This window comes from Paralichthys olivaceus, chromosome 19 (assembly GCF_024713975.1).
Source record: "Paralichthys olivaceus isolate ysfri-2021 chromosome 19, ASM2471397v2, whole genome shotgun sequence".
In the NCBI taxonomy this organism is placed as follows: domain Eukaryota; kingdom Metazoa; phylum Chordata; class Actinopteri; order Pleuronectiformes; family Paralichthyidae; genus Paralichthys; species Paralichthys olivaceus.
In genome coordinates this window covers 2,271,816-2,285,000 of record NC_091111.1, presented here as the reverse complement: position 1 = coordinate 2,285,000, position 13,185 = coordinate 2,271,816, and positions in this window count along the sequence as shown.

Sequence of the window (13,185 nt, the reverse complement as noted above, 5' to 3'; positions counted from 1 at the left end):
GCACCAACCTCCTCCACCACAAAAACAACAACCTCCTCCACCACCACCACCACCACCATCTTTTCCTGCCACATCTTCTTACGTTGTCCACCTGAAGTCGCCGGTGGTGAATTGGGGGAGTTTTCTCCCCAAACACCTCATGCGGGTCGATCAGGAGTGGATTGCCCAGTGTCTTCACAACCCCACAGGACAGCTTTGGCAAAAGTTTTCTCAAAACTGATTCCATCCACCTAATCCATAAAAGCAGACAACTGTACCACCAGACCCGATGTGGGGTATTCCGCTAAAATGCCATCAGTGCAACACCAAGATGCACCACTCTGGGATCTAAACAAAAGTACAGGAAGTAATTGACCTTGACTCCAGGTATTATCCATTCTGAGTTAAGCCATGGACTTTAAGTGGGGCAGTTTCCTTTATTCCTCTAATCTTACTTTTATTGCACCTCCATTTTATGTAGTTTTAAGTAGTGCCACATGGCACGCTCATAGCACTGCCATACAAGCCAGTAGCCAGTCAGATTTACTTTTAGCCTCTTTCAATGTGGCTGAAACACTTGATGACACCAAGGTACAATCGAAAATATTATTTTCATTACAACAACCACTCCCAAAAAATTTAACAGAATTGAAAACTCTCTTTGAGGTTTCTTCCACCTTCTTTTCCCTGTTAAAAGGGTTTTTTTGTGGGCAAGTTTTTCCTCACTCGAACCGAGGGTCTTAGGACAGAGGGTGTCACTCCCTGTACAGATTGTAAAGCCCTCTGAGGGAAAATGTGTTTTGTGAATTTGGGCTATACAAATAACATTTGATTTGATTTGATTTGGAAACCTTTTATTATAAATTATTATTATTCTTGTCATGGATTTTTTTTTAACAAATTGTGGAATAATATAATAACATATCACAGAACAAAAAGTTACTACTGCTGCTGATGCTGCTGTGTGAGTATGTATTGCTTCATAAGAGCAGTTTCAAGGAGCATTCTGTGGCTTATGATGTTTCTGGTTGGAGAGGAAATAGTTCTTACAATGACATGAGGCGTTCAGGGAAAGTTGGTCGGTTGAAACCTGACTTTAAAGCAATTGGAAAAGGTGACAGTCATAACACCTGTAACTATTGTCATGAGGAAGGACATTGGAAGACAGATTTTGCTGTACAAAAAGCTGAAATGAAGGGAATGAAAACTAATGTTAAGCCTGCTGTGTTTGCTGCACCTGTTAAAAACTGTTTCTGAGGTACTTACCTTTCACACTTGTGAACTGGATGTTTTGGCAGCTGATGCTCCTTTCATTCGAGATGGGTCTGTATCACTGGTGGGAAGTGTGAGGTACTTGTCGGTGGCTTGGCTGGCAATGGAGTTTGGACTGACACTCCTTCCTCACCTGTAGTCACATATTGACCATTTGTGTATCAGAGGAGAGCGCCAGTGCCAGTGATCTTTTCATCTTGTGTGATTACACGCACAATGGGCAAATCAGTTTCCGCCATGTCACCTGACCGTAATAGTACTGATCTGGTGTTGGTCTCTGTCTGAGCTTCTATTTTCACTGTCACATAGGTAGGTAGTGCAGGAGCAACGTAATGATAGTTCTCTGAAAGAACTTTTGAACATGTTTTGTCTCTGAGACAAGTAGTGTTGCAAATGAATATTTTTTGCATAATGAATTGCTGTTCAGAAATTCCATTCCCATGTCTTGAAAGGTGCACATAAAGAGTGAGGACATTTTGGTGTCCAGAAAACGTACGTTAACATCTTAAAACATTTGTTTTCGCCATGCGTCAAAAGGGAGGTGTCTGTATATATTAAAACCTGTCATGTCTGCCAACTAACAGGAAAGCTGAATCAGAGTGTCAAGCCTGTACCATTGCAGCCTATTCCAGCTAGGTGTGAACCATTCACACACCTTATTGTGGACTGTGGGGTTCCGTTTCCACTTGCCAAGTCTGGTTGAAAATATCTGCTTACTGTGATGTGTCAGAGCACCAGGTATCTGGCTGCGTATCCATTGAGATCAATTACAACTAAGGCTGTGGTTAAGGCATTGTCACAATTAATTTCAATATTTGCCATTCCTAAAGTAGTTCAGAGTAATCAAGGCTCAAATTTTTCATCTCATATGTTTGGGCAGGTGTTGAAGCTGTTGCGCATTAAACAGAACCAATCCTCAACTTATAATGCTCAGAGCCAAGGTGCCTTGGAAAGATTCCACCAGACTCTGAAGTCTCTTCTGTGAGCTGGGAGGAGGGTCTTCCATGACTTATGTTGGCTGCAAGGGAGGCGGTACAGGAAAGTACAAGCGTTTAGCCTGAATGAGTTGGTCTTTGGACATACAGTGCGGGGTCAGTGCTGAAAAGATGATTGTGTTGATACTGAGCCACTGAAGAACCTTATTGATTTTGTGAATGGGTTTCAACATTGTTTGTTTATGGCTGGTTGTATGGCAAGAGAGAAATTGTGTGTGTCTCAATGCAAAATGAAAAGTTGGTATGACCGTCGTACTGAGTGCCATGAGTTCAGCCCAGGAGACCAGGTTCTTGTTATTATGCCTATTATGGGTTCTCCATTTCCGGCTAAGTACACAGGTCCATATACCACCAAAAAATGTCAGATTTGAATCATGTTGTGGCAACACTGAGATGGAAGAAAACAAGGCGACTCTGTCATGTTAATCTCCTGAAACCTTACTACAAGCATGTAGGTCAAACAGACTTGGGTCAGGATGCCTGACTTTGGAGGTTTTGGGGCAGGCAAGAGATGGAGTGTCGGAGCCAGATGATAGTCTGTTATGGCCATTTGAAAAATTCTGAATCCCTGTGTGATTTGGACAAATTGTTGGCTCACTTGCCAGAGTCAAAAAGACATAAACTGTAAATGGTAAATGGTTGTATTTATATAGAGCTTTTCTAGTCTTGAAGACCACTCAAAGCGCTTTACACTACAGTTTTCCATTCACCCATTCACACACACATTCATACATACAGTGCTTCTATAGCTAGAACCTTCTGGTTGGAGGACGACCGCTCTACCCCTCAGCCACAGCCACCCAACTGTCTGAGTTGGTTCGAAAGTATCCTTGTTTGTTTGGTGACATTCTTTCACGTACCAATTGGATACAGGCATAAGGCAGCTATGCTTACTACTACACAACCATCACCATAAAATCCTTACAATTTCGCTGTTAGAGTGCGATAAATGTGGAAAAAGGTGAAAGAGAAACCAAGCTGAACGGAATCCAAAGAGGGGAAGAAAAGACTATTTAACTCAAAGTTCTGTATCACATAAAACAGTGATTACCCTAGCTCCTTCAAAACCTGGAATGCCCTTAAGTCACATTTAAGTCACTAACAAATCAACGCCAAAAATAATTTGTTTCAGTTGTGAACTTTGTAGTTCTTGTGTCATCACTGAGAAGGATTACTTACAACATCTTGGAGTTCATTTTATGAAAAGCGAGACTGTGCACTATGTCTTTAGAGAGCGGGATATTAACACAAACGTGTATTGAATGTTTGCATTACACAGATCCAGACAACACACAGCACATTCTTCAAGTGACTATCAATATGATAGTATACATAAGTATGTAGACTAGTCAAATATTACAGATGATATTGCTGTAGGACAATGTTCTGAGGCATTTGAGTGTTTGGCAGCATATGATTGTTCAGGAGAGTATGAAGTATGAGTATGTGTAGAATTGAAGGAAGAAGAAATTGAACTGAAGCTGGGCAACCCTTTATTAAAGTCACAGAGCATTTATAATGTGCCAAGCAATTGCATTACTGAAGTTGAACCTGTAAATACATGTTTATGGAAACATGACTGTGTGCTTAATGACTCAGCTGTCTCTGATTTAGTAAAATGCTTGTGTGAGTCAAAACCCATTGGCACAGCTTCAAGAGCTGATGATCCCCTTGCCACATCTTACAAAAGATTTTTAAGAAGTCATTTTAAATGGTTGAGCCTGTTGAATACATTCTGGACAAAAAGAAAGGTCAAACATTACAATACATTCCCATTCTTCAGTCATTGCCACAGATATTAAGCCTGAAAGACAAACAGGAGAAAGCTTCAACTCTTCATACGCTACTCTTGAGGGATGGTACAAGTCATTTTCTGATGCAACACATTTGAAAGAAAATGCACTTCTCTCAACTGAAGACATAACGCTTCCTCTCATTCTCTACATTGATGATTTGGAGGTTTGCAATCTGCTAGGGACATCAAAATAACTGCAGTATACATTCGTTTGTGAGGACAAGACAGAAGAGAAAAGAAAAAAGTAATAATACAAAAGGCCTTAGTGAAGAGGTGGTGCTTGAGGTTTTTTTTTTGATAGATTCAGCATTGCGTATTTCGGCAGTTGGAAAAGGGAGGGCTTTTAATTCCTGTGTTTGGAAAGAAAATCAAAGGCACAATAGTTTGTGAAGTAGCTGACAATTTCGGTGCAAATTCAATAATAGTATTTTTTATTTATATCAAATTGTTTCTCTTTATTTATAATTGCATAAACACACCACAGCTGATACTATGGTGGCAGGCCTATTTATCGAAACAAAAGCTATTATAAGGATTTTGAGCTTTACTCACTTTTTCAAACACACTGCTGTTATTTAGAACACAACTGTATCTTTGGACTCCTTACCATTTTCTCACATAGGAGCAGATCATTCTCACCATGCTCTCACCTTTTGTAAGGGGAACATGGACTACTCTTGGTGGGCACATCAATCAGGGTGATTGGCCTAATTATAGGCACCAGAACTTTTAGTATGGACTATGAACTGATCGATGTTCTCAAGAACCCAGCTGACACATCACATCACACAAGCTTCTTTGTTTATATCACGATATTAGATAAACCACGGGCCTGTACTACAAAGCGGGTTCAATATACCCAGAATATCTTTTTTTCCTAACAATCACAATCAGATTTGGATGAGAGATGAAACGTTTCACTTAATCACATGGTGTAGCCTCTATGGGCTTTGGTTTAACACACACTGTCAGCACTGACTCTGAGCCCACATTGTGATGGAAATGTTTGCAATTACTAGTTGTGGCAGTAGACCATGCCACGGGGCTCTCACCACAGCAGCCAGAGATGAACCACTCAGACTTGAGCATTTCACTTTGCTTTATTTTATTAATAAAAACAATACTTCACAAACTTCAAGTTAAAGGCAGTAAGCGCTCCAGCACTGTCTCTCTGATCAGTGTCCTGTGTGCGTGTCCTCCCAAGGCAGCTCAGGCGCTGCCCTTTTGTACCAGGGGATCAATCAGCTAACGGCTCTCACCTGCACTGATTGATCCTCTGATCCAGGTGAAGGCGCTCTCCCAGCTACCTCCAAACTAGTCATGTCCACACAAGAGAAATGTGACTGTACATTGGGTACATTTGTGACAGGACGGTCCTGCTCTATCTGGAAACAGGGTGAGATTCAGATGTGCTGGGTGTGTTAGTGGCGATGATCAAGTTAACCGACCAGACATTGTTTCTTACCTTAAAGGAGAGTGCATCACGCAACAGTGTAGTGTCATTTTGGTGAGAGCAGACTGTGCAAGTCTCAGAGAGAGAGAGAGAAGAGGGATGGGAGCTGTCACAAGGGAAATCTGTAAATCAACCATTCCAGAAAAATATTTAATTTCATATATTATATTTCATAATATTTAATGTCATTAAGATGCTCATTAGAGGAGGCTAAAGGACGACCTGAAGACCTGTCCTCCTCAGAGACAGTCCACACTTAACTCCACAGGATCCTCTTTATTTTATGTTTTTAGCGACATAGGGTTGTCTAAGAACTGCAATGTCATGTTTCAAAGGAATTGATTAGTAAGTGGGCTGTGCTTTTATACTGCTTGATTTCTTATCTCCAACTTAACCTGCTCCAGAGTAGGTTAGCTGTTCAGCATAAGTAACCATGGTGATTTTATTAAGGTGAATGAGATTCGTAGAACTAAAAACCCTCAAGTAAACCTGAGGTTACCCGATAACAGAAAAATCCTGTTTCGTAGTAGAGGAATTGAGCCTGAGATTTAACATATGCCATCAACATGGCACAAACAAAGGACTCAAGTGCACGACTCGTCAAACTGGAAATAGTTTAAAAAAGAGTGTAATCGTTCCAATAGGTTTAGTATACGATAGGTCAATCACACAAAAATATAGAGAAGCAGCTCACACTGGGGATCGAGACGATCTGGGGATGGGGAAACACGAAGACTAAATACTCAAGTAGGGGCGATAATGAGACACAGGTGCGTCACATGAAGGTGGAGCAGATAATCAAACATGGGGACCAGACCAGAACTGGATGTGACATATACAATGCATACACGGCACCTCTGACCTAGTGGCAAGTAAATGTATTAGTATAAGTCAGAGCCGCCTGAATGTAAACTATTCATAAATGATTAATTTCACATGGCTTGATCATATTTTCTTTTTTTCAAATGAAGAGTTACATAAGCAACATGAAACCATGTGCAAAGCAATAGTAATATAAATGTATTATTATTATAATATTGTATTTATTAATATGTGTAAACATCAAAATGGTGCACGTACACAGGAGGAGTTTCCATTTTTGTTCTAGCAGAACAGATATGCTTCAATTTGTATCAGTCTGGCTGACAAGCAAGGCCAGCTGTTTTACTCATGCTGTATTTAAAACATAAAAGTCTAGTTAGTCCTAACCACAATAATTCTGTGTTGAATTTCTGCCTCATGGCATCAGAAAAGGTTTATCCCCTGTTCTCATTGACACAGAGTTCAAAGACCAGAATGAACATCCTCCATTTTTCAAATTCTGTGCTGGCAGAAAACAAATTTCCTTGATCAGTCAACTTGTCCTCCACGAAATGGTTAATAGTATTGTTAATCCCTAGATCACTGTTCAGTATGATTCAGCTCTAGCTGTGCAGGCAGGCCGGCAGGGATTGAGACTAGTGGCTGCTTACTCTGCCAGATAGCCAGTTCCTGCATGTGGTGCCTCTCTGCCCGCCTCTCATTGAAAATGAATCATTACCAGGCGGCTGTCGAGCCTTGTCTAAAAAGCCCTTAAATCTTCAATCTGCTTGATTCTTTAGTCTGCTGGGTGTAAATCTGTGTTGTCCGCTGGATGGGTGCTGCTGTGAGGGGGCTCATTCCCCCTAGACCGCATAAATGGCAGCTCCAAAGTGCAATGAGCAAAAAAAAATACAACTTCAGTGTGACCATGGCAACCAAGTTACATAGAACACTGCAGGGTTTGCTGTCAAAGTATGGACTGGAAAAGGAAAGGCAGAGTAAGAACAACAGTGAATGGGAAAAGTCTCAGAATAATGCTGCTGAGGACTTCTTTCATCCCACAGCCAGTGTGGTTATGTATGTGAGGGGCTGCCGAGCACACTTACACACACAAACACACAGCCGATGACCTGAATTTCACCCCTCGTTGAAATATTCCCACTGCAGAATTATTCCTTCCCTCTGTGACAAATCCATACATGCCCACTGATGTGACAAATTTCAGTGGTTTATAAAGTTTCTAAGAAGCTGTTACCTCATCTGCAGGATTTCCATTCACTGTGTTGTCTTACCAGAAATTCCTTTTAGCCTTTTTCCATTCCTATGAAACAAACACTGCAGCCCTGCTGTTGCAGGGTTGGCACTCATTTAAGGTCGAAAGGGCACCACGGTAAAAGTTTGTCAAATCAACATGGCGTAAAGTTCATAAAAACAGCCTTATCTAAGAAACCTTTTGATGTCTGGAAGTATATTCAGAATGTCACTTATATTCCTGACACACATTTATAGGAGAGCATCGCCTCCGGACCAGCACTATGAAATTGACATTAATGAGAGTTGAGGTAGGGGAGGAAGATGGTGCTTCTCAATTTCTGACTTTTTCCAGAATGCTGCAGACGGACTGTTTGCTTATGAAAATAACTTTTTTAAGCACAATGCTGTTGACCTCATGCAATTGCTTGTGTAGCGAGCAAATGTTGTGTGGTCTGTGTGCGCAGCACTTTGGTAGACAGATTACCATGACGTGGTATGAATATTCATTGTCCTCCAAGCAGCACCTACTCATCCTTTTTCTAGCACTGGCATTAGGTCACATTTTTACCATTGCTCAACACTTGTTGGTTGAAATTGGTTGAAATGGAAGCACAGACAAATGTACCTCCTATTGAAAAAAATAATTGCTTTTCCACACATCATGTTTGAAAGTACTTATCGAATGTACGGAGCTGTGGAAGTTGTGTACCTTCACATAGCTAGTCCACAATTACATGCTTTCAGTTTATGAACTGAACTCTAGATAATCTTCTGACATTCTCTGGGCTCACCTGGTACAGCTGGCGCCCCATATACGCAGCTTCCCGGGTTTGAGTCTGGACTCCATCGACATTATTTCCATCTGAAAGTGTTGGTACTGTAGTATGTGGTATGGAATTGGGATACACCTTTCCTCTGCTGTCTCCCTCTTTGTGGACAAGGTACTATCAATGATTAATAGAGGGACGAGTGCAATCCCACAGAGAATGGCCATAATTTAAAATGAACGCAGTCACAAAACCTTCAGATAAAGCTGACAACCAACATGTTGGAGAACTTGCCAGGTCATATATAGTCTCTTTTGCTTTCTATATTTGCATGCAAAGCCTGAGTATATTCTCTGCCTTGATGAATCTACACCTGCTGTGAAACCATGCAGCTAATATCCCCTTGTCAGTGTCACGTGTCTGAAAGTAACACCCACCCACACTGAACCATCTTAGGTTTCAATTTCTGCTCTAATCCTCCTCTGCATTATGCAGAAACCCTGCTGCTCACTTACTCAAGACTGTCCCAGGAAGCTTTGCTTTAACAGGATAATCATAGTGACGATCGGATTGACATTTCAGACACTCGCTCCACTCATTCCATCAATAGGGAGCTCTGCCTCTATCACTAGATCCATATTAGACTCGGTAGATTATCATTTAGTCCAATTCACACTTAATTGTGAAGTTCTCACAGATGGGTTTTGCATTCAAGGTTGTAGCTTCTCTCTGAGTAAGATTAACACACACATATAATTTGAATTTAATTCATTTCTCCTCTTTTAATCCCACTGAGGCCAGAGAAACAGAGATCCTCTATTACTCTCCGTTATTGTCAGCCCATCAGTGGCGACGACTTTGGAAGCAAATCCAATTATTTGACTTAGTATTCACTTTACTGCACTGGGGATCCTGCCTGGGTGTCTTTGCTTGTGGTCATTTTAGGAAAAGCTGGTGGAAAAAATCTATTATTTTGATTTTATAGCTGAGCTGTACTTGAAAGCAGCAAGTGGAGAGTGAATCTCTGTGCTGTGATCAAGTAGCTGACAATGTGACAGTTTGATTCAGCATTTGATTTGTAAATAAATGGTAAATGGTTGTATTTATATAGTGCTTTTCTAGTCCCTGACTGTTGGACTGTACAAACAGTGATTTTAGATTTCCTTAATTGGAAAATGGGACAGAGTAGGAAAGAAAAGCAGCCAGAGCCCATACACCAACGGGGGATTTTAGTATTTACACTTTGTTTTGAGGTTGATAATGTCTGCATGCAATCGGTTCATAATGCACATAATGATGAGTGCGACAAATATGTTTAGAAGCTTAACGTCCATCCTGGGGGAGGGATCCCTCACATGTGGCTTGCACTGAGGTTTCTAGGTCTTTTCCCCTGTTAATAGTTTTTTTTTTGTAGTTTTTCCCTCTTGTTGAGGGTTAAGGACAGAGGATGTCATACCTTGTAAAGCCCCATGAGTCAAATTGTGATTAGTGAAAATGACCTATACAGATACATTTTGGGTTTATTGATTGATTTGTTACAAAACCCTTCACGCCATGTTTTTAAATTCAGACAATGAGAAAGGTAACTGACTTGACTGTGGATGTCATCAGACTGTGTCCACTGGAAATTACTGGATTTCTCCATCCAGGAGTGAGTTGCTGCTCAAGGGAAGGACTTCAGGGATCTCATGGTGATGAGTAAGGTGGGCATTGTATTAGACTGCTGTGTTGAAGAGGGAGCCTAGCTGGAAGGAAAAGTTTTTAATTTACTAGTCAATCTACATTCCTACCCTCTCCCATGTGATTTGGGTAGTGACAGAAGAAATAACATTTCAGATGCAAGCAGCCAAAATGTGTGTCTTCCGTAAGTTGAAAAGTCTCAACCCACAACTCAGACGTCTGGAGGGAGCTCGGTACACAAATTGTTTGCATCTAAAGGAGTACGTTGAGATGGTTTGTGCATCTGAGCAGGATGTGTCCTGAGTGCCTTCCTCTGGAGGCTCAACTAGAGGGAAACCCAAGGGTAGGAAAATAGCATGCAAAGACTTTATATATCTCATTTTACTTGGCACCACATGGAGGAGCTGGAAAACTTGGATGGGAGGGGGATTTTGATGAATTTTAGTGATTTTATACAGTAACAGGAGTATTTGAGTTTAATCTCAGTATTCAGTCTGTAACTGATTGAAAACCAAACCTCTGTGATGCCCCTGTTGTGAAAAAACACAGCATACAGTGAACAAAAGTGAAATGGTTGATTTGGGTGAAAAGTGACGATTCCCCCCATTTGTTACCAACTATTCTTGTGGGTTTGCCCTTGATCACCAAATTCTACTCAGGTCATCCATGAGTCCAAGTGAATGTTTGTGCCAGATGTAATGAAAATCCCTTTTGGCATTCCCAGTATATTGCGTTCACAACAACGTGAGGTCACATGACCATGAATTTTCCACCATCAACTACCAAATCCAATCAGCTATTCTTTGAGTCCAAGTGCATGTTTGTACCAAATTTTAAGAAATCCCCTCAAGCTTATCTCAAGATATTACGTTAAAATGTGTTATAATGCCTCCAACCACTGGCTGTCACCAGAGCAGAGGCATAAAATGTGATAAGTGAGAGCCTTGTGACCTTTGACCCTTTGAGTCCTGAGTAATCACATGATCATGGCTCAACGTGTCTTTGGACATCAGGTCTGCTCTCTGTTCCTCACCTATTTCAAGGCCTCACACATGTTGAATATCTCTCTTTTGATAAAAATGTTAGCTAGCCACATTTTGGATTTTACAAACCTATTATTCATATGAACATTAGCTAAATGTTATGGTGGATTATAATTATATTGCTCTGGATAGTTACAGTAATTAGAGCCATTCATTAATCGAGCAGCATCACTGTACAAGGCATGTTTCTGTATCCATGGTAACAGATATTTTCTTGCTATTGAGTATGTCCCAGAGTTTACATGTTCATTCATTTACTCTCCTCCTTAATGCACAGTGTCATCCACAGATGTGAGTTTGGCTTCACATGGAGTGACACTCCATCAGTGAAGGGCCAGAGGACAGGGACACTGCATGTTAAAGGACACATGCTTGGCTCAGCCGTCCACCATGTTGGCGGGGACTTGGTTAAAACGTATAAAGAAGTACAGTACCTGCAGTGAGTAGGTGACCCAGAGTGATCTCTGGTACTTGCTCCACAGTGTGACAGCATGTCTGTTCAGGATTGTTATCAAACCACACAGCCACCCCACATCTCTATGTTGTGAGCAGAATCGGAGAAGCACTTTGACAGTAGCAGCTACTCGCTTCCATTAGCTGATGTCAGCCACTCAAGTGGCCACTGAAGTTGGAGCAATCAGATTGTGGCAACACAGCCATTTCCTGAATCTGATTTGTCGGAGCATGAATCTGTTTGCTGTGCATGTTGTCAGGAGATTACAAAAACTCCCAGACTGATGTGGGCAGCCAGCCTTTTAATAACTCACAAGGCCATTAATTTGTTTACTGAGATAAAAATGCTCAGACTTGCACATGCAGTCATTCATTTAGAGACACAGATATGCATGCAATCAAGCACTCACAGTACAAATGCTGATGTGTCAGTGAGCATTTTTTAAAGGGGCCAGATAAAAACAATTTTTTATTATTTCTTCACTGTGTTGAATTTTGGATCCTATTTTAAATATGTTTCAGCCTGACAACAACACAGCAGCATCAGAAAGGTCTCAGGGTATTCACACGTCACAAAGACCACTCCCCACTTTCTGCCCTGAGAGCCAACAAAACTTTAGTGTGTACAAAAACTTTTAAAAGATATATGACACGATCCAGACTGTTAATAAAATGCTTTGACCTCTTTATGCAAGTCATATAACTAAGTGATGTGCGAGTCAAGAATTTATATTTGTTGCACCCATGACCTGTTATGAGAGCCAAAAATATGCCTTAATCTACAACCCAATACCCCAATAACGATAACTGTGAAATGTCTAATCCTACAATTTACTGTTCTGTCACTGTATATCAATATATTGTTTCTCACAAGCAGGGCCATTGCACTGTAGGTTACTGTACATGGCCTTGAATTATGTAAGTGCTGCAGCTAAGATTAATATTCCCACGTAACAGTAAATAATTAGAGTATTAATCATATTTTTAGGAATAGTTATGAGAGTAATCCAAGTGATCTAAGACCAAACTCACCAAAGAACCTGCGACTGACAGAAAAGGGCACAGCCTATATGGATATAAATATATCCATCTTTAGAACCACAGCCAGCACTGGCAATGTAAACAGACATATCAAATGGGTGCAGATGAGAGCGGCAGAAATCCACAGACAACATCAAAAATGTAAATACATGATGAATAAAGCTGCTGATGAGCTAGGACAAACCAGGGTAACTATACAATCATTAAACCTTCATTACTGAGGGTATACAAGGACCTGCAACCTCCAGTGTGTGTGTTGGGATGGGGGGATACAGCCTACAACAGCAAGCCTGTGGTATAACACACAATGCTTCTGTAGGCTATTTATCAGTGGCATGCTGGGACTTTATACATGAGCTGCCAGCTATATGTGTGTAGGGGGTGGGTAGTTGCTCACTAGATCGGTTAAGTAAATAAAAAAATATATATGGTAAATGATAAATGGTCACAACGTTTTTCTAGTCCTGATGACTACTCAAAGCACTTTACCGTACAGTTTTTTATTCACAAACACACACACACACACACACACAATGAAACAGTGCATCTATGTGCAGCACTTTTTTTATGAGATGGGGCCGTTTGGGGTTCAGTATCTTGCCCAAGGACACCTCGGCATGCATACTATACATGCAGACTAAATATATATACT